Source organism: Sparus aurata, unplaced genomic scaffold, assembly GCF_900880675.1.
Source record: "Sparus aurata unplaced genomic scaffold, fSpaAur1.1, whole genome shotgun sequence".
NCBI lineage: Eukaryota > Metazoa > Chordata > Actinopteri > Spariformes > Sparidae > Sparus > Sparus aurata.
The window spans coordinates 45,121-64,840 of NW_022045159.1; the positions used below are offsets into that span (position 1 = coordinate 45,121).

General features: G+C 40.2%; 1 pseudogene; it reads right to left on the bottom strand.

Moving 5' to 3' along the window:
- LOC115578051 (GTPase IMAP family member 8-like) overlaps positions 1-19,192 on the bottom strand; it is a 32,071-nt pseudogene extending 12,879 nt beyond the window's left edge.
- Between the last annotated feature and the right edge of the window lie 528 nt (positions 19,193-19,720).

Genomic DNA, 19,720 nt, shown 5'->3' on the forward strand with positions numbered 1-19,720 from the left:
CTGGCCAATCAAGCACACTAACACCATCATCATTGAACCAGCTGTGGTACCTTTGGCAGTGTGGGCAGGTGCCAAATCCTGCTGGAAAATGAAATCAGTATCTCCATAAAGCTTGTCAGTAGAAGTAAGCATGAAGTGCTCTAAAATTTCCTGGTAGACGGCTTCGTTGACTGTGGACTTCAGAAAACACCGTGGACCAGAGCTCAGGCAAGCATGGAGAGGTGAGGGTATGCATAATGATGATCCCTCCAAAAGGCAAAGGGGCGTCCACAGAAAAAAACAAGTACTGGAACCTCTTACTTAGCAGGAAATGCCTCGTGACAAGGAATCTGCTGGTGTGTGTCTGTGTATGACTGACAGACAAAGTGACAGAAAGAGGGAAAAGAAAGTAGAAAGTGAACCATAGCACACATTGTTTTTGTAAGTTTTTGCTGTACGTTATTAATAACTCAGTCCAACTCACTGCTTTGTCAGTCATTGACCCGGCTGGCCACACCTGTGATATATTCTGGTAAAGCTGACCCAAACCCACCTGACCCACAGGTGTGTTCCCGGGTCCTGTGGGTTACGGGTCGACTGGGGTGACATATCGAGTTGACCGCTGCCACCGTGTGACTACTGTGTGATTGTGGCTGTTACGGTCAGTGAGGTCTGATTATGGAAAGATGTCCTGGGTAGGTTGAACTGTCCTCATAGTAGATCTACAGGCCTCTCCTTTCAAACAGGCCCAGGATGTCAGTGACAGAAATCTGGTGCCTTTCCACCTCAGCTTTACTCTTAGAACAGTCATAGATGTCCATTGAAAAAGTACAAAGACAATATATTATGTAATATGTTTAATATGTTTTTTTGTATTTATATGCTCATTCTGAATTTGATGTAGACAATCATCTTTGACAAACTCTGAACCCATCAACCGTTGCCAAGAAAATGCTGATACCTTTTAAAATGTATTTATTGGCCTTTTCATGACTTTTATTTAAAGGACAGCTGACAGAGATGACAGGAAATGGGGATGAGAAGGGGGATGACGGGGATGACGGGCAGCACAGGGCCGCAGGTCGGACTCAAGCCCTTGGCTGCTGCAGCGAGGACAAAGCCTCTGTACATGGGGCACATGTTCTACCAGCTGAGCTACTGGAGCAAATTGTGTATAACCACAACAGTTTTACAAAGTGTTCCTGAGCTCCTGTATCGATCCTTTATAAGATTATGTCTTTCACAAAGTGGTTCCACTGCATATTTCTGCCCTCCAGAAACAGCTTCATTTTCAACAACAAAATAATTACTACTACTACTACTACTACAAACAACAACAACAACAACAAAAACCCCACACACAATAAATACACTGTGACAAAAGAGCCCTTTGAACATCAGGAGCAAAGAGGCAGATGTCCAAGCAGCTGTAGCTCCTCCCTCTGCACCTGTCTGCTGTTCAGCTGCAACAGGGAAAGATCATGATCATGAACCAGAAGTCACCGCCATATTGTCTCTACAGGGTGAAAACAGAGGCTGAAGAAACTATGATCACACTGTAAAACAAGGCAGTGCTGATCAAATATGAACCACAATACTGTTAATTGTCTTTTTCTCTCCTCAAATGTTTTTTTTTTTAAATGTCATGTTTTAAAACAGATGACTGGAGTATTTACTGGTCGGGTGTGGTGCAGTGCATTCTTGTTTATCTAGGTTATCTGTCTTATGAGCAGAAGGAAAAAGCACAGCGCTATTTCTCAGTTTTCTCTTATCATGTAGCACCAATGTAAAGAACATTAATGTCCGTCCACTGCAGAGACAGCCCAGTTTTATACAAGAGTTATCTTTCCAGCTGTGAAGTGATTCTTGTGACAACACAATAAAAACAACCTGAACAGATAAATGAGTGTAGATAACCTTTTTATTTGTTTCTGTATGAGAATGTGGGGGACCAAACAGGAAGCTCTGATTAACTGATAGTTCAACCGGTTTTGCCATTTCTTGTAAATGGTGGAGGGAGCGGTGAAAAGGGTTACTGACGTGAGATCGCAGTGTGATCATAGTTTCTTCAGCCTCTGCTTTCACCCTGTAGAGACAATATGGCGGTGACTTCTGGTTCATGATCATAATCTTTCCCTGTTGCAGCTGAACAGCAGACAGGTGCAGAGGGAGGAGCTACAGCTGCTTGTGCATCTGTCTCTTTGCTCCTGATGTTCAAAGGGCTCTGTTGTCAAGTTGTAGTTTAGTGTGTGTGTGTGTTTCTTTGTAGTGCTTTTAAATAGTTTTGCCAAATTGTAGGAAAGTCACACAGTTGTCACACTGCATATTGTGAGACGACCCTCACTCGATTCAAGACTCCAACCACACAACTATAGATGAATGTGTCTCTGGTTCTGCTGTGCTGATACTGATCATTTGTTTTCAAACGTGATGTCAACCAAAGTGAACATTGTTTAGACTTTTCTGATTATTTTTCTCGTACTCTGAGTTCAGCACAGAACCTGTTACCTTCTTATTCTCCATATGGCTCAAAATAGACATCCATGAGTACGTCCTTGTCACTCACCCGAGGATGAGCTGGACTGAAGCTCAAAGCTACTGCAGAGAGCAGTACGGTGACCTGGCCACCATATCTGATGTGCAGATCAACAGCAGGATGGCTGACATGGCTAAAGACTTTTCCCTCTGTTTGTTTCTCCATGTGGACGGTGGCTCTGATCAGTATGTGCTGGTAACCGAGCAGAAGAGTTGGTTTGAGGCTCAGAGCTCCTGCAGGCAGCTCCACACAGATCTGGTCAGTGTGAGGAGTCCGGCTGAAATGGAGGAATACTGAACTTCACCTGAGTTTCCAAACAATGACTGATAACAATGATTTTTCATTCATCAAATCAAATCAAATCAACCTTTATTATATGGCACTTTTCATACAGAAAAGTATCCCAAAGTGCCTTACAGAAATGTACAGACAGCAGAAAAAGAGAAACATCAAATAAAATCAGGAGAAGAAAATTATAAGAACCCAACCCTCCCACCCCCACAGTCATACACAGAGACATACACAAATATATACACACTCATACACACACTCACACATACGCACACAGACACACACACTCACACCTACACAAACACTAGCTGTCAGTACATTATAATGTCAATACTGACATTCATGGGTTCATGGGTGAACTTCTCCTTTAAAATCATGCTACCTTTAATCTTTGATGAACAACCCTGCTGATTTTGTGCCGGTGTCGGTTACTGATTTGTACATATTTATGCAGACAGTACTTGCATGGTCCTTTTAGTTGTTTGATGGTTTGTCTCTAAATATAAGAAAGCTGATATGATAATACTAAAATTAATACTAAGAAAAATAATGATAAAATAAATACTGTATAATACATTGTCCACAAATCACATTATCATGCATCAGCTTCCATTCAAAAGTCAAAATCTTCTAAATCTTTCATACAGTGTAGGTATTATTGTTAGGAAAAAACGTCCCACATTTTTCATACAACATTGTAATGAACATATTAATTTACTAGGCGACTATAAATAACATAATGTGAGTGATGAACTAGAGTTTAGTGCTCCCTCTCACCCTAACCTCTATAAAGTGCAGTAGGACATCCCAGCTTTGAAACAAACCTTAACCATGCATACAGCATTGAAAGATACAAACTGCAACTGTCATGGTTATAATATCGAGCATGATAGAAAAGCTAAGTTTAACCAAGAGCTAATGGCTGAGAATAATAATAATAATTCATGGCAAAATGTGATTCAAAAGACTGTCATGGTTATAATAGTGAACATGATAAAAGGTTATGTTTAAGTAGGAGCTGATGGCTGAAAATAATAATAGTTCATGGAAAGACCTGATTAAAAAGATTAAGAAGAGTTCATGATTTTCAAATGTTAATATAGCAGTTCATTAGAAAGAGTGAGTTAAAAGGAAATAATAATTCATTGATTCATATGTCTTGAGTTAGAAAGGTTAAAATGATGATTGATCATCTATTCTGTGTTCGACTGCTTTTGCCTCGCAGGTACTGGAAACGACAACAGAGACAGTAACAACACTTATAGATAAAAATAGTTTATTTTATATCACTTTTTGTTTATAACCTTTTACTTGCCTTTGATCAGAATTCACTTGCATAAGTTATTTTTGGAACTTAAATTGTTTTATTTTCTTTGTCAAGTCTGTGGCGAATGTGCTGCACAGCAATTGATTGTTGATGCCTTTTGCCCGCACTGGGGAAGATGAAGTATGGCCGACTGAAGAGAATATACACTGGCTGCAAACGTGTCGTGTAGTGTCGTTTTATTCTACCTTTTTTTCTTTATCATTTTCCCCGGCAATGGGGCGTAACACAGCCATCATACGGTTTCCTATCAACTGTAACTACCTATAAACTTGAGGCTACACAGATTATGCCAATCATGATATGATATCCTCATCTCTTTCTCTCTATATATAATATGTAATATATTATATGTATGTTTTTTTTTTTTTTTTTAAATGTAGTCTTATTTATTTAAAGGGATATTTCGTGTTTTTTTAAGTTGGGTCATATAAAGTACATATCTGTAGGCGGTCTGTTTCCTACCGTAATCACCGATCAGCGCAGCCTCAGTTTGGAGAAGTAGAGAGCCGCTCCAGCCAGACGCTCAGCTTTGTACTGCAGTGAACGGGGTCCAGAGAAAGAGCGAAATTTAACCAACTAAAACAAGGCTCACGTGAAAAAAATCTATAACAGTTCAAGTGTACGTTGTATAGAGAAAATTCGCACCGCTTTACATCGCTGTCAGACCGGCCTTTCTTTTGGTACTAAATTTTTCCGTAAAACCTCCGTATCCCTACGTATTTGCGCTAATGCTAATGATACCTTTAACTGTTGTTAAGCTGCTGATGCTAACTTTAGCTGTAACTGTAAATGCTCATCAATGATATAGGCCTAGAGGAATAAGGAAATTATTTACTAGCTTTGGGCTCATCCTTTAAACTGACATTCAGGGGTTTTCATATTCTGATGAAATTAATATTATATTAAATTATTATTATATTATATTATATTATATTATACAGCTGGGGCACGCTTGATGTTGTTGTGGTTTGTGACAAAGGAAGTTATTTCAGTCAGACAACTCATGTTTGAAATGTTTATTACAAAGCAGAACATAGTAAGAGTTTGGCGTCTAGGCTCTGACCTCATTACTCCCCACAGATATGTTTACATGAGATATTAGGGAGTGATGATTACATGTATCCCCCCTAGACAGAGCCTGCAGGTGGATGCTGGGGTGGTGGTGGAGCTGACGGAGCAGGCAGCGATTCTTGTGCAGGGCAGCAGCGGCATTGACAAGCCAGAGGGAGAGAAAGGAAATTTGCAGCTTAAATAGCCCGCCCTATAGAGAGGGTGTGTTTGTAAGATTGTCTGGAGAGTGAAGCATGTCACGTGTAATTGTGTTTTCTTTATTCAGTTGTGATTTCCATATTTATTTTGTTTTCTGCATTTGCTTTTGTTTTCAGTATTTGCGACACATTTCTTTATTTGATTTGGTTTGGAGCTTTTTCTGGAGTTTTCTACATTTTGCGTATTTGTGTCAAATTTACAGTCACAGAGTTGACTTTATAACTTCACAAGTCAGGAACCATGGCAACAACAGGTGTGTCCCAGCAGTATTCATCACTTTTAATGTTTCCTCTGGAAACAGTTTCCGTTGTCGTCTGTGCTACTTGCAGTTTTCATGTGTTTGGTTCTGATTTTTCTCTCTTTGCAGAACATTTCTGTTTTTGTATTTTGAAAATGCTGCCACATGTGTTGTCAGATTGGTGAAGATGTTTTCTTAATTTGCTTGTGTTTGGTTTATTTGCATATATTGTCTTAAGCGCCAGTGTTTTGAGCGTCTGTAAAAATACGCTCACTCTGCACAAACATCTCTGCTTCAAATGTCTAGAACTCACATGAATGCACAAAAAACAAAAAAACACAACCACTTACTGACTTGTGGTCACGAACCATTTAGTATCCAAACTCCACGAGGAAAGGAGACGTTGGAGACAAAGACAGGAGGTAAGACGGCATCCACAATATGTAATACACCATTTTGTGCACTTGTATTTGTCATTTACAGATTTTAATTTTTCAGTATTGATTCACAAATGTGGATAATTTCTCTCATTACTGCAGATCATGGAGGAAAGTTTGAAGAAGCTGCTTCTCTTTGGTTTGTACTTCTCTCTCATCAACTCTGATCAGAATACAAATGATTCATTCATAATATGCATACAATTGGATTCTCGTCCATGTTTTTTAGTTTCACAGTTTTATTCTGATTCACAGGGACACAGGTAAAGACTTTAACAGCTACAGACCATTTAATCTCACTTCACACCTGATGAAGACCCTGGAGCGGCTGGTCATCGTCAACCTCTCGTTGGTCCTTTTATGGACCCTCTCCAGTTTGCTTATCGACCTGGCATCGGAGTGGATGACACCATCATCTTCCTCCTGGACAGATCACTGTCTCACCTGGAGAAGCCTGGAAGCACTGTGAGGATCATGTTCTCTGATTTCTCCAGTGCTTTTAACACTATTCAGCCTGCACTCCTGGGGGACAAGCTGGAGCTCGCAGGGGTGAACCAACACCTCACATCCTGGATCCTGGATTACCTCACTAACCGGCCACAGTATGTGAGGACTCACTACGTGTCGGACACAATAATCTGCAGTACAGGGGCATCACAGGGAACGGTCATGGCCCCTTTCCTGTTCATCCTGTACACCGCAGACTTCTACCACCAATCACCTCACTGCCATCTGATTCTGATTCTGACGTTTCTGATCATTTTGGAGGACACACACCAGACAGGTAAGAAATTATTTGTTCATATTTGTCTTGAATTTAACTTCAGTTTATTGAGCTCTGGTGAAATTATTTAAACATGCTGTTGGCTGATCTTCAAAATATCAGAGATTAAACGAGTAATATGGGCACAACTACTACTCAAAATGTTTTACTTAAGTTAAAGCAACATTAATACAGTTCTCCATAACAAGTACAAGTCTTGTATTCAGAGTCTCTCTCAAATAAATGTAAGTATTGTCGGTAAACTTTATTCATCAGGAATTAAAAGTAATAGAGTACACTATAAAAGAATATAATGACATAGCCTCTGAAATTAATGACAAACTTTTACTAACAGAAAAACTAAATACAGAAACAATGTGAGATTCACAAACAGTTATAATATGTATTCAAGTAAACAGATCAGAGTGAGGATATGAAAACAGATTTTAAAAAAGAAAAGTAAATGACAATCAAAACAAGAAAACTTAATATGATAAAAATCATTTTATGTTCAATCTATCTTGAGTTATGATAATGATTGAATGATTGATCAAGTTCTTATTTTCGTGTTGTGTACATAGAGACACCAAAAGTACAGCACTCAAACTATTTATGAAATTTCATTTCATTACAAGATTTAAAAAAAAAATCAGCTGAAACAAAATATTCTGCCGTCTCTCTCTCAAGCTTTTTTGGTCAGAACATTTGTTTAATTGATTTCTGTCAGGATGTTAACTGATTTTTTTTTATTAACTCACCAACCCTTGCTTTAAGTGGCCCTTAAAAAAGATCAGTTCCATCATTTGTGAGAAGAAAAAAATGAACCAATTCCCTTTGCAACATCTAAGACTCCATCAACTACCTTCTTAGCACCTTCGGCCAGAAGCTGTCCTGCACTTTTCTTCTCAGCCTCCTTTCTAGCCTCTTTTTCATGCTTGGACTGCAGCTCTTCTTCTTTCTCTTTCAGTCTCTTTTCAAACAGTCTTTCTATTTCAACCCTTTGTATTTTAAGCTCCTTCTCCCTCTCTCTCTCTCTTTCCTCTTCCTTTTCCTTAATCTCGTTCAGTCTCTGCTCCTCCCTCTCCTTTCTGTCCCTCTCCCTCTCCTCTCTCTCTCTGTCTCTCTGCTTCTCTCTTCTCCATTTCCCTCTGTCTCTCCTCATACATCTCCTTTCTCTCCCTCTCCCTCTCCCCTCTCTCTCTCTGTCTCTCTGCTTCTCTCTCCATCATCTCCCTCCGTCTCTCCTCATTCATCTCCTTTCTCTGCCTCTCCATCTCCTCGCTCACTCTGATTCTCTCTGCTTCTTTCTCCTCCTTCTCCCTATGCATCCGCTCCTCCATCTCCTTTCTCTGCCTCTCCATCTCCTCTCTCGCTCTGATTCTCTCCGCTTCTCTCTCCTCCTTCTCCCTCTGCCTCTGCTCCTCCATCTCTTGCTTCACCCTCCTCCTCTCATCCTCTCTCTCTTTCCTCGCCCTCTCTCTCTCAGCCTCGTGTAGCTCTTGCATTTTCTTCATTTTTTCTTCATGTTCTTTCAGAAGTTCCCTCTTCAGTTCCTCTCTTTCTTTTTGTATTTGTTCTTCTTCTTCTTTTAGGATGCGTTGTTTCTCCTCTTCGATTTTCCTCTCGGCCTTTTGGAACATCTCGTTGGTGTAGTGGCTTCCTCCGTTTCTCTGCGCTACATTTCTGATCTTCTGGAGCAGCTCATTGACTTGTGAGCGATCCTTCAGCTTATTGTTGAAGACGTGGTACTGGTTGTTACATCTGGCCACAAGTTCTTGAAGGTCGGTGTCGTCATCTATGAATTTCTCGATGGTTTCGTCAAGATCGTCACCACGAGTAAAGAGAACCATGCTGTATCTGTCTGCATCCTGGCCAAATATTTCTTGAATCTTTTGCACCGTCTGCTTTTCCTCTGCAGTGAATCTGCCCACACCAATGACCACCAGAAACACATGGGGTCCAGGAGAAGCCAAACAAATGCACTGGTTCACTTCTTTGACTGTTTTAGTCTCATCACACCTGTTGTCAAACAGGCCCGGAGTGTCAATGACAGCAATCTGTTGGTCATCTATCACACATTCACACTTGAAACAGTCAACAGTCACAGACTTAGAAGTGCACTTTGATTCAAAGCTCCTTCGTTCCAGGATGGTGTTTCCAGCAGCACTCTTCCCAGCTCCAGTCTTCCCCACCATCACTATCCTTATTGCCTTGTTATTTGTGATGATCTGTCCTGTGTAAAACAATGTGTGACACTGAATCAGACATCAGGTTGCACAGACATTGTCCTTCATGTAACGTATACAAATATGGAAAAAGTCGAAACATCTGTTTACCACTTTGGGAGAAGCAGAATCATTGGAAAACATTTTAAATTAAAGCTGCAAGCAGTGATGAACGGGCTCCTCGCAGTCCGCGCGCGCCAGGGCATGCTGCTCTCAGGGCGTGCTGTGTACTGGGCCCCATAGCATGATTATTGCATACGCATCTCTTAACTGTCTGTATTTCGGACAGTGCAGGAAGGGGTTAAATGTCATTTCCTGTGTCCAACATGTGGCGCTGTAACTATGACTGTATATATGTGTTTAGGGCTGGACTCTTATCAAATATGTGAAGTTTAGACCAGATAGAAATGAGGAAGTTGTTCCTTTATGATTTGGTGGCCTGCTCCTGTCGGTAGTAATTAATGTATGCTGAAGTCAGAAGAAGTCCCTGACACCAACATAAGTACAAAATGGACTACAGGTGAAAAGTCCCTCAAACTAATTTGTGGTCAGTTATGTTTTGATTATTGATTCGCAGTCCACACGCGTCGGGCTGTTGGAGGGTGCACAGACCTTTTAGTTACATGTCATCTTGTAGTGTATGATATGGAGAAAAAAACCTATAAATATCATGTAAATAGGATGATGTTTCTCTGAATTCCTGTGTCCAGTAGGTGGCACTATGGATATGACACAGTATTGATGCATGGAAAATGGATCACACCATGACACCCACCATGTTTGACATAGGAGAAAGCTTTTGATAACTTTTGATGTACAAGGTTTGACGATGATACTGAGTGAATTGTAAGTCTGTGGTGTTGAATCTGTAAGAGGAGTTTGTTAAAGTACGAGGCATGGAAATGGATCAAAATGGGGGTGAAATGAGAAGTTTTAATCAAAATTGTTGACTTGCTGTTGGAGTGACAGTGACCCCGATCTTTTTTGTGCATCTGGTCATGTTACATATGCATACCGAATGTCATTCATGTACGTGTATGTAGGAGGCGGCGCTTGGATGTTTAATTTTCCAGGGGGCGCTATAGAGTCCGATGGTAACATCTTTCATCAGCTATCGTCAGAAGGGCATTTGCAATAATTGTACCAAGTTTCATGTTAATCCGACCTACCGATGAGGAGATATAAAATCCTTTAATTTAAAGAGTGCCACCAAGTGGTAATCGGCCATTTTTTGCACAGAGCCTTAGTGACTCATGGAGAAGTAGTCACCTGAGTATCATGTTATTCGGACACACCAATGTGGAGATATGCAACACTTCCTGTTTTTAGCAAATTGTATCTGTTTGAGCTACACAAATTCCTGATTTCCTTTTTAATCCTTCTCCTTCTGTAGCAAGAGGAGAAGCGGCTCTGGTTTATCTCCAGTTGAGAGGACCGTGGAGAGGTAAACCTGTTAATGAACCCACAGTAATGTTATCATTATCATCATTATTTGCTACCTAACAGTTAGGGGTAATTAATATAACGCGACATTATGTTAATGCTGACATATAAACTGCTGATCTCCACGTATAGTGTTATTTTTATTTAAAATAATGTCATTCGGACAAACCAATGTGGAGATATGCAACACTTCCTGTTTTTAGCAAATTGTACAGGAAGTTGTTCATAACTTAATACTAAGTATTTTTTGGACTATCAAAATTCTTTTAATAACTTTTTGTCAGGAGGGTCCACAGATGCTGTGTTCAAAGTTTAATGACAATCGGTGAAATTGCCTGGAAGGAGTTCGACAAAGTAGGTTTGCGACATCATTTCGCCAATTAGCAAAAAAAAAGGAGGCGAAAATGAGTGGGGCCTATATCACAAAATTCAGCACAATTAAATGAACGTGTGAATATAAGGTTTTGGATGTGGGATAAAGTATCACTGCATGAAAAGTGGGATTTTCGTCAGTATGCGGCACTGTAGATTGACGTGGAATTTCAGGTTTGCGGCAATTTGCAGGCAACACTGAAAACTGCCGTGAATTGTCGGAAATTGACGTGGGCCTTGCTTGGCAGTTGTCCCCCCATGACCCCCCTCCCCCTGATTCCAGGGGAGGCTTTAACATGTAAATGAAAATGCTGTGAGCTATACAAATGCAAATCAGGGTAGCAGGGGGAGTTTTACCCCAGGTGATCTTTTTCTTAAAGGTGTTAACTTCATTTTAAGAAAATCTCTGGTATAAATAGATGAGGCTCAGTATTGCCTAATTATAGACCCTTATATTTTAGCTTGAATGGATTTATTTACTGAAAGTATGCTAGATTAATTACTGTGTATGTCATTTGCAATGGCCAATGTTGTGTAAAAAAGATTATTTATTCTTTTCTCTCTCTCTCTCTCTCTCTCTCTCTCCTGGGAACAAGTTAAAGATAAAACGCCAGTTGTTAAGAAGTTAAAATTTGCATGAAATATTTTGAGATAACCAAGATATTAAAATGTTAAAAAAAAAAAGTATTTCTATAATTTCATGGGTTCTGAATGTTTTAAAAGCAGTTGAAAAGTAATTCTTATTGCGTGTGAGAGTTCATGACCTGTAAGAGTTTTTACACTTCCGGGTTGACCGGAGCGTGAGTTATGGAGTTAGAATCATGCCAAAACCTCACACACACACAAAACTTGTTTTACTCATACCCAACGATTCACAAACAAACTCAGTGTGGTCTGCAAATGCAAAACATCATTCACAAACTAATGCATTTTGTTTTGCAAATAAGAAATGTACCAATCAAACAAATACATCATGCTTCAGAAACAAATACAGCATGTTTTACACATACAACGAAACATATTTCTTCAAGTACAAAAAAGTATCCTTCAAGTACAAATTAAAATCTTTCAAGTACAAAATAATTTCCTTCAAGTACAAACTAAAATCCTCCAAGTACAAAAAAACAATTCTACAAGTACGAAAAAAAACTGTCACGTGACTTTTGGCACTGTCTTACCACTGTCACGTGACTTTTGGCACTACTTTTCCGCCTTGCTGATCCACACACAAATGTCTTCAGATCCACACACAAATGCCAGTAAACTTTCCAACAAATGTCCTGTAATTCGCACTCCACAACAACAGGTGGCACTGTTCAGTCATTTTAAGGCCAGCAGGACGATTTTTTTACCCCTAAATCTTTTTATTGTTCTCTTTTATTCAAGACTGCAACAGGATTTACCATAGACAAATCCGTGTACCCTTCGTTCTTTGGTTTTTCCGTTTCAAAACCAAATTAAAATAACCGAAAACCAACTTTGTTTTTCGGTTATTTTGTTTTAAAACCAGAGCGGAAAAACGGAAAAACAGAATAACACAAAATCACACATTGTGCAGCTATTATTCTTTATTATTGGTAATAAATGATACATTTACACCCCGCTCTGTAAGTCAGGGCGGGAACGGCGGTTGCCATGCACATCTGCGATTCATTTGCAGTCTGGACGCGGAGTGCTGTGTGTCTCCTCTCTGCTGTGACTGCAGGCTGGACTGCTGCACGAGGTACTGAGAGACTGACCGCCTGTGAGTGCTTTTGGACGGTGGAGGGACTCACGGCAGCACCCGCTGCTCGTTGAGCACAGTTACTGCAGAGTGGTTACACCCCGCCTTTCCGAAACCCCGCTGTTCCGAACATAGACTTCAATTCATCGTAATGGCGGGGTTTCCCTTTTTTTCAAAGACCCCGCCATTCCGAAAAGTCTATTGGGGAAACCCCTCCATTCCGAAACCCCCCCACTCCGAACGGACTCAATCAGAAAGGAAACGGAGGCTGCGCATTTATCCTTTTTTTCTTTGTGGGTTCAAACGGATCAGGTGGCTGATTAACCGCAAAACAAGCCTACTTCATATAAATGACATAATGCTCATTATGCTTCAGCTGGAAAAATGGCTATGTTGAATTGATATTACTTTATCATGCTAAATATCCGAAATTGTATGAAAATTGCTCCAATGCGTTATACCGATCTTCGGACATATTCAGACACAGCCTGATATGTTCTGAGCAAAGGAATGTCTGTTTTCTCCCCCGGTCTGTTGTCAGCAGGAGCGGGGGCTGCAGGCTCGCGCCTGGGTGAAGTGGGCTCAGGCCAGAGTTCAGCCGGGCTCGAGCCGAGCGGGGAGAGAAAAAATGTGTATTACTTTTGCTCTGTGGGAGATCTCCCACAACAGAGTGGATGAGAAACCAAGGGGGACAGATCTGCCCAGCAAACATCAGAACGCAGAGTGCAGCCTTTGTCTGTCACCTGGTTCAGCACCCTGGACAGCTGCCTGCGTAACTGGATGTGGGAATTTGATGCATTTGAAGCCGCGACATTTGGTCAGAAACGTCATATATAATAACATTGTTTCGAGTCGTAAACAATTCTGTAAGTGTAAGAAATAACAATCAATTAGGCTATTAGTGTTAGTCCTTCTTCATATAAAGTTGCGTTACAGTCGCACAGCTGGAGACCGCTAACAAAGTTAGAGACGAGAGACAATGTATGAAATCCCGCAAAATGATGTGCGGTCAATATGACCGCTTATGGCTGAAATATGTAAAACAAATCATATTTTCTTTTCCTTTTGTGTAATTTATATAAAAACTATTCTCAATTAAAATACAGACACTTTTAGAAAAATGGTTAGAAGTCTGTAATGTTTGCATATTGTTTACATCGCAGATTGATAACTTAATTGTGATAATGTTCAAAGTTATCATTATTATTATTATTATTATTATTATTATTATTATTATTATTATTTACTGTGCTAGGTATTCTTTTCGTGGTTCTTGGTGCTTGGAGCAATATTGTTGTTGTGGCATTCATGCCAATAAAGCGAATTTGAAATGAATTGCATTAATAAACCTTTAGATTCTTGCCTATAGACTGATAAGTGTTGTGTTTACAAATGAGCAATACATCCAGATTTCTTGAGATTTGTACTTTCAATGGGAATTTAAATTTAAATGTCAGGCGATGTTTTCTTCATGGAAATTATTTTTCGGGCAAGAGAGAGGGAGCGCGGACCGTTGTGTGACAGCGGAGCGGAGGGTCAGCAGTTGAATTTTGCACGCACGGTCAGTATTATTAGTAGGTGTTTGAGGTTTATTACGTTTGCGGACATTATTACATTCAATGTAATTATGTAACAGCCTTTGCGCCCTTGCCTTACAGCGCCTTTGCGTGCGCACAGTTTGCGTGTGTAGGCCCGTGGTCATGATAGTCTATGGCTATAAGAGATGGATACACAATCAATTTCATGTAATGTTTATTGAATGCTTTTTTGAATTGCTTTTTTTTTTCAAAGACAAACTGAGCAGCAGTGCTCAATCCACTACATTTTTAACCTTCCACAAAGACAAGTTATGTTAAAACGGACGACCAGAGGGGTCATTCCCCGGCAGATCGCACCCATGGGCCACAGTTTATTTCAGAATTGTGCGAGTGCGGCTGGAAGTGGGGATTTCAGCACCACGGATAGTGCGTGTAAAAAGATTAGACAAACGTTTAAATGTGTTTGCTCCAAGCGAAAATATACTATATAATAAATGAAGATAGTGACATAGGCCTATTAGCAATAAAAAGCAATGAGTTGTGTGAGTGCGGCCGGTGAGCGGACGGCAGTGTTTGATGTAGGAAGTAATGTAAACTTGAAAATCAATTTCGGAACAGCGGTGTTTAATTTCGGAACGGCGGTGTTTTGAGGGGAGGGTCGGAACAGCGGTGTTTCGGAGTGGGGGTGTTTCGGAAGGGTGGTGTTTCACAATGGAGGTGTGTCGGAATGTCACGGCGCCCCCCTGCAAAGGGTGATACGTGCTTTCAAGTCAGAGTCTCCAAACACCACAAAAGTCGCTAGATTTGTCGGTAGTCACTTTTGGCAAAAAAGTCGCCAGAAGGATGATTTGTTTGTGTGTTATAATAGTTCAACCACGTGCATTTCGACATTGGGGTAATTTTCGTGATTTTATTTTTTATCTTTTAATCTTTTTTCCCTTCCCTTCCTGTAGCCCCCCCCCCCCGGAGAGAGTGTCCGCCCCACTGGTTGAGAACCACTGCATTAGTCCATTATTAGATTCCTTCTGATGCTGACTATCACATAAAAATGTGTTTTAGAGGCTCAGACAGACCTCTTTTGTTCATTGGCAGCTCGTTATGAGAGAGATCACGTCTACCTTCGGTGCGTGATGCACATTTCCTAATATGGACTTCACTCCTGGAGAGGGTGACCCCTAATTTCCACTAGATCCGCTCCGTGTGTGTAGATTACAACAGGTTGTGGAATTTGGCTAAAATTCCGCCGAGTCAAGCCAGCCGCTCCAACATTTTAAGTGCACCCTTATTACAGACTTTATGGCCATAAAGTAAGGGCGCACTTAAAATGTTGGAGCTGCTCCGTCTCTCCTTCTTTCTCTCCTGAGACGGGGGCGGACCAGACGAGCTAATGTTCCGGAGCAGAATGTCAATCAATATTTTATCAGTATATGCCTAGGCTACATACACACATAGCCTACCCTGTTTATAGAAAGAATCACAGCCGTTTCCAGATCGGCGTCTGAAACATAGCCTACTTCTACAGCGAAGATTGTGCTCCATGAAAAATAAAAAATCGTAAAAAAGATTATAAAAAAAATAAATAAATAAAAATCACGAAAATTCCCCCAATGTCGAAATGCAAGTGGTTGGACTATTATAACACACAAACAAATCATCCTTCTGGCGACTTTTTTTGTCAAAAGCGACTACCGACAAATCTAGCGACTTTTACTGGTGTTATTGGAGACTTTTTTGGTGTTTGGAGACTCTGACTTGAAAGCACGTATCACTCTGCAGTTACTGTGCTCAACGAGCAGCGGGTGCTGCCGTGAGTCCCTCCCCCATCCAAAAGCCCTCACAGGCGGTCAGTCTCTCAGTAGCCTCGCGCAGCAGTCCAGCCTGCAGTTGGAGCAGAGAGGAGACACACAGCACTCCTCGTCCAGGCTGTAAATGAATCGCAGATGCGCATGGCAGCCGCCGCCGCCGCAGCCGCCACCGCTCCGGCGTACAGAGCGGGGTGTAAATGTACCATTTATTACCAAATAATAGCCGGGTTTCAATTAACCACATGGTCCCAGTTTTTAAACGCCGGGTGCAGGTGTATATTTTGATAAATAACCGCAGGGGAAACACCCCAATCTCATCATCATGACGTCTACCGTCACGTCTCTTTAGGAGCAGCAGCGCAGCTTTCTGTGTGAATTACATGAATCACAATTACTGCGCTGCCGCTCCTAAATCCGAATTTTCCAAATATCACAATAACAAAACAGTAAAAATCAAAAAACTTAATTTTCACGTTATTCTGTTTTTGTTTTAAAACAGAATAACAGCTACAAAATGTGTGATTTTGTGTTATTCTGTTTTTCCGTTTTTCCGTTCCGGTTTTAAAACAAAATAACAGAAAAACAAAGGTGTTTTTCGGTTATTTTAATTTGGTTTTGAAACGGAAAAACCAAAGAACGAAGGGTATACGGATTGTCATGTATCATCACAGTAATAGCGTTTCATACATTGGCAGCTGTATACATTCGTGATAATATTATAATAATCCATCCTGTTGTTTAGTGCCGACCTGTTTACTGAACATATAAGGAGACGTTACATGGCTAGCTTGATGAGGAAAAATCTCATCAGACAGATTTTTAACTTCGGTGCGTACCATTCACATGTCAACAATTCCACGCTGTACGTTTATTTTCGTGTGGCTTACAAACACCTTTGATGAAAGTCACCACCCGCCCTATCATCCTCGGCCATGGTGGCACACTGCAAAATCTATATCTATGTCAATTCAATATCACACATCCTCAGGACACAACAGGACTCAACAATAATACCCAGAAGATGTACAGAAAGCAACCAAACGAAACACATTCGAACAACAACAGTCTCATGAGCACTTGAGAATTCACTCCCATGAGTCTTTGCGCCATCAGAGCTCACCGTCCGCATTCGGTACCCCTCCAGTCACTACATTTATAATCATCAGAGAACGTCACAGACGTTGTTTTTGGTTCCTATCTGTCTCCTGAATATATCCTTACATCTGTGAATGTGTAAATGGGAGGCATTGACTTATAGCACTTTGTAGAACGAGCTTTATAAAGTTCACTCCATTGACTTGTATTAGTTCACGGGGCGGAGCTGCCTCCTCCGATGGTGCCGTCGACGTACATGTGTCTATGGTAAATCCTGTTGCAGTCTTGAATAAAATAGAACAATAAAAAATAAAGATTTAGGGGTAAAAAAAAAATCGTCCTTCTGGCCTTAAAATGACTGAACAGTGCCACCTGTTGTTGTGGAGTGCGAATTACAGGACATTTGTTGGAAAGTTTACTGGCATTTGTGTGTGGATCTGAAGACATTTGTGTGTGGATCAGCAAGGCGGAAAAGTAGTGCCAAAAGTCACATGACAGTGGTAAGACAGTGCCAAAAGTCACGTTACAGTTTTTTTTTCCGTACTTGTAGAATTCTTTTTTGTACTTGAAGGATTTTAGTTTGTACTTAAAGGAAATTATTTTGTACTTGAAAGATTTTAATTTGTACTTGAAGGATACTTTTTTGTACTTGAAGAAATATGTTTCTTTGTATGTGTAAAACATGCTGTATTTGTTTCTGAAGCATGATGGATTTGTTTGATTGGTACATTTCTTATTTGCAAAACAAAATGCATTCGTTTGTGAATGATGTTTTGCATTTGCAGACCACAGTGAGTTTGTTTGTGAATCGTTGGGTGTGAGTAAAACAAGTTTTGTGCGTGTGTGAGGTTTTGGCATGATTCTAACTCCATACAATTCCGAAGTACAGCGCAGCGCACCACAGACGTCTGCAGAAACAGACACTAAGCGGTGCTGTAGGATTTGGGCCTCTTGTGCGCTTCCCGTTTGTTGTGTGGGCAGATTATGCTTTGTACATGCTGTGTGATTGTATTTGTGCTAATAAAACTCTTTCTTTGAATAAACAACTCCTTCCTGGCAAATGTTCCTTTCCTCAGTAAATTCAATCATGTCATTGATGATATCATAAATATAAATGAATGAATAAATCATATATATATATATATATATATATATATATATATATATATATATATATATATAAATATATATATATATGTATATATATATATATATATATATATGTATATATATATATATATATATATATATATATATATATATATATATATATATATATTCCCACCGGGGTTTACATTTTTAATGACCCAGGGTGACCAATCACGAGTGATTTTGCTTGTTTATGAGTAGTGGTTTCATCCAATACTGAGTGAGGATATTCAAGCCAGCCCACACATTCTCTGGCAAGGCGTGGTTTCGCTGCTATTCATATGCAAATTAGAGCCGTTCGCACCTCCGGGAGCTCCACTGACGTCATGGTTCGTTTCCGACAATTTTCGGCACAGACAAACGCCACGTTCACAGCCTGTAAATTGTCGTTAACTGCTGAAAATTAGGGAGATTTCCGGGCGTTTACGGGGCCGAAAATCCCACTTTTCATGCAGTGTATATGGGAGTTATAAGCCAAAACGCACTTTCCTTGATTAAAGTTCCACCTAGAGGTGGAAATTCTCAACGCAATAGATTCAAAAATTTTAACCAGATGTGACCTAAATTTCAAGTTTGGTAAGTTTTGGGGTATGTTCAGGCAGTGAAAAATGGGATCATTTGGGACAAAAAAGTCGTCACTACAGAAACAATAGGGACCTTGGCCTGTCTGTGACCTGCTCGGGCCCTAACAAATAAACTATGATTATATCCCCCAATGCAGATTTTTAGAGTGCTCATTTAGGACCCTCTCTATAAAAGCATAACTCTACAGGAGCTGTACATTATAGGTCCAAAAAATGATATTCAACCAAAAATTATTGCACTTGAAAACATGGACATGACTTACCCGAGTTGTCGGCCAGGTTTGGGTTGTCAGACTCGCTGGCCATGTTTAAGTCGAAGAGCACAGAGTAGATTCTACAGTTTAAATGAAGACGCAGAGTTCTGAATGTCTGCAAAAAACTGCAGATGCTTTAAATGTGCACCAAACCACACCCAGTAACAGCAGCACTGCTCTCATATCAAGATGAACCTGAAACTTAAGGTAAGCTCTGAACCAACTGAACCCTGTTTGAGGATAAAGACGCCCCCCATAGAAAAATAAAGGCGGTGCTTTGTTAACTCTGCTCACCCCTCCCTCCACCATTTACAAGAAATAGCAGCAGTTATTTTCAACCTTACGTAATACTGCAGGCTGCTTCCTCTGTCAAATGAAGGTAGAACAGCATGATTTAATGTATCCAGGTTTAGATGTATATGGTTGATGATATGAGTTTCTTCAGGCTACTCAACAGCATTTAAGCTTCAATGATTTTATGTATACTTATAACATATTCAACACAATGCTCTCAAGCGTTCACAAATGTCATGTGCAAAGGATGTAGAAGTCCTCCCATTATATCAACAAATCACTCATCAATCACAGCTTATATTTGCAAGAAAAAGCTTTTTTTCTATAAAATACGGACTGTTAGTTTTTGGTAACAAACATTTTCCTCTAGTGATTAAATGAAAGATATTTTTAACCCT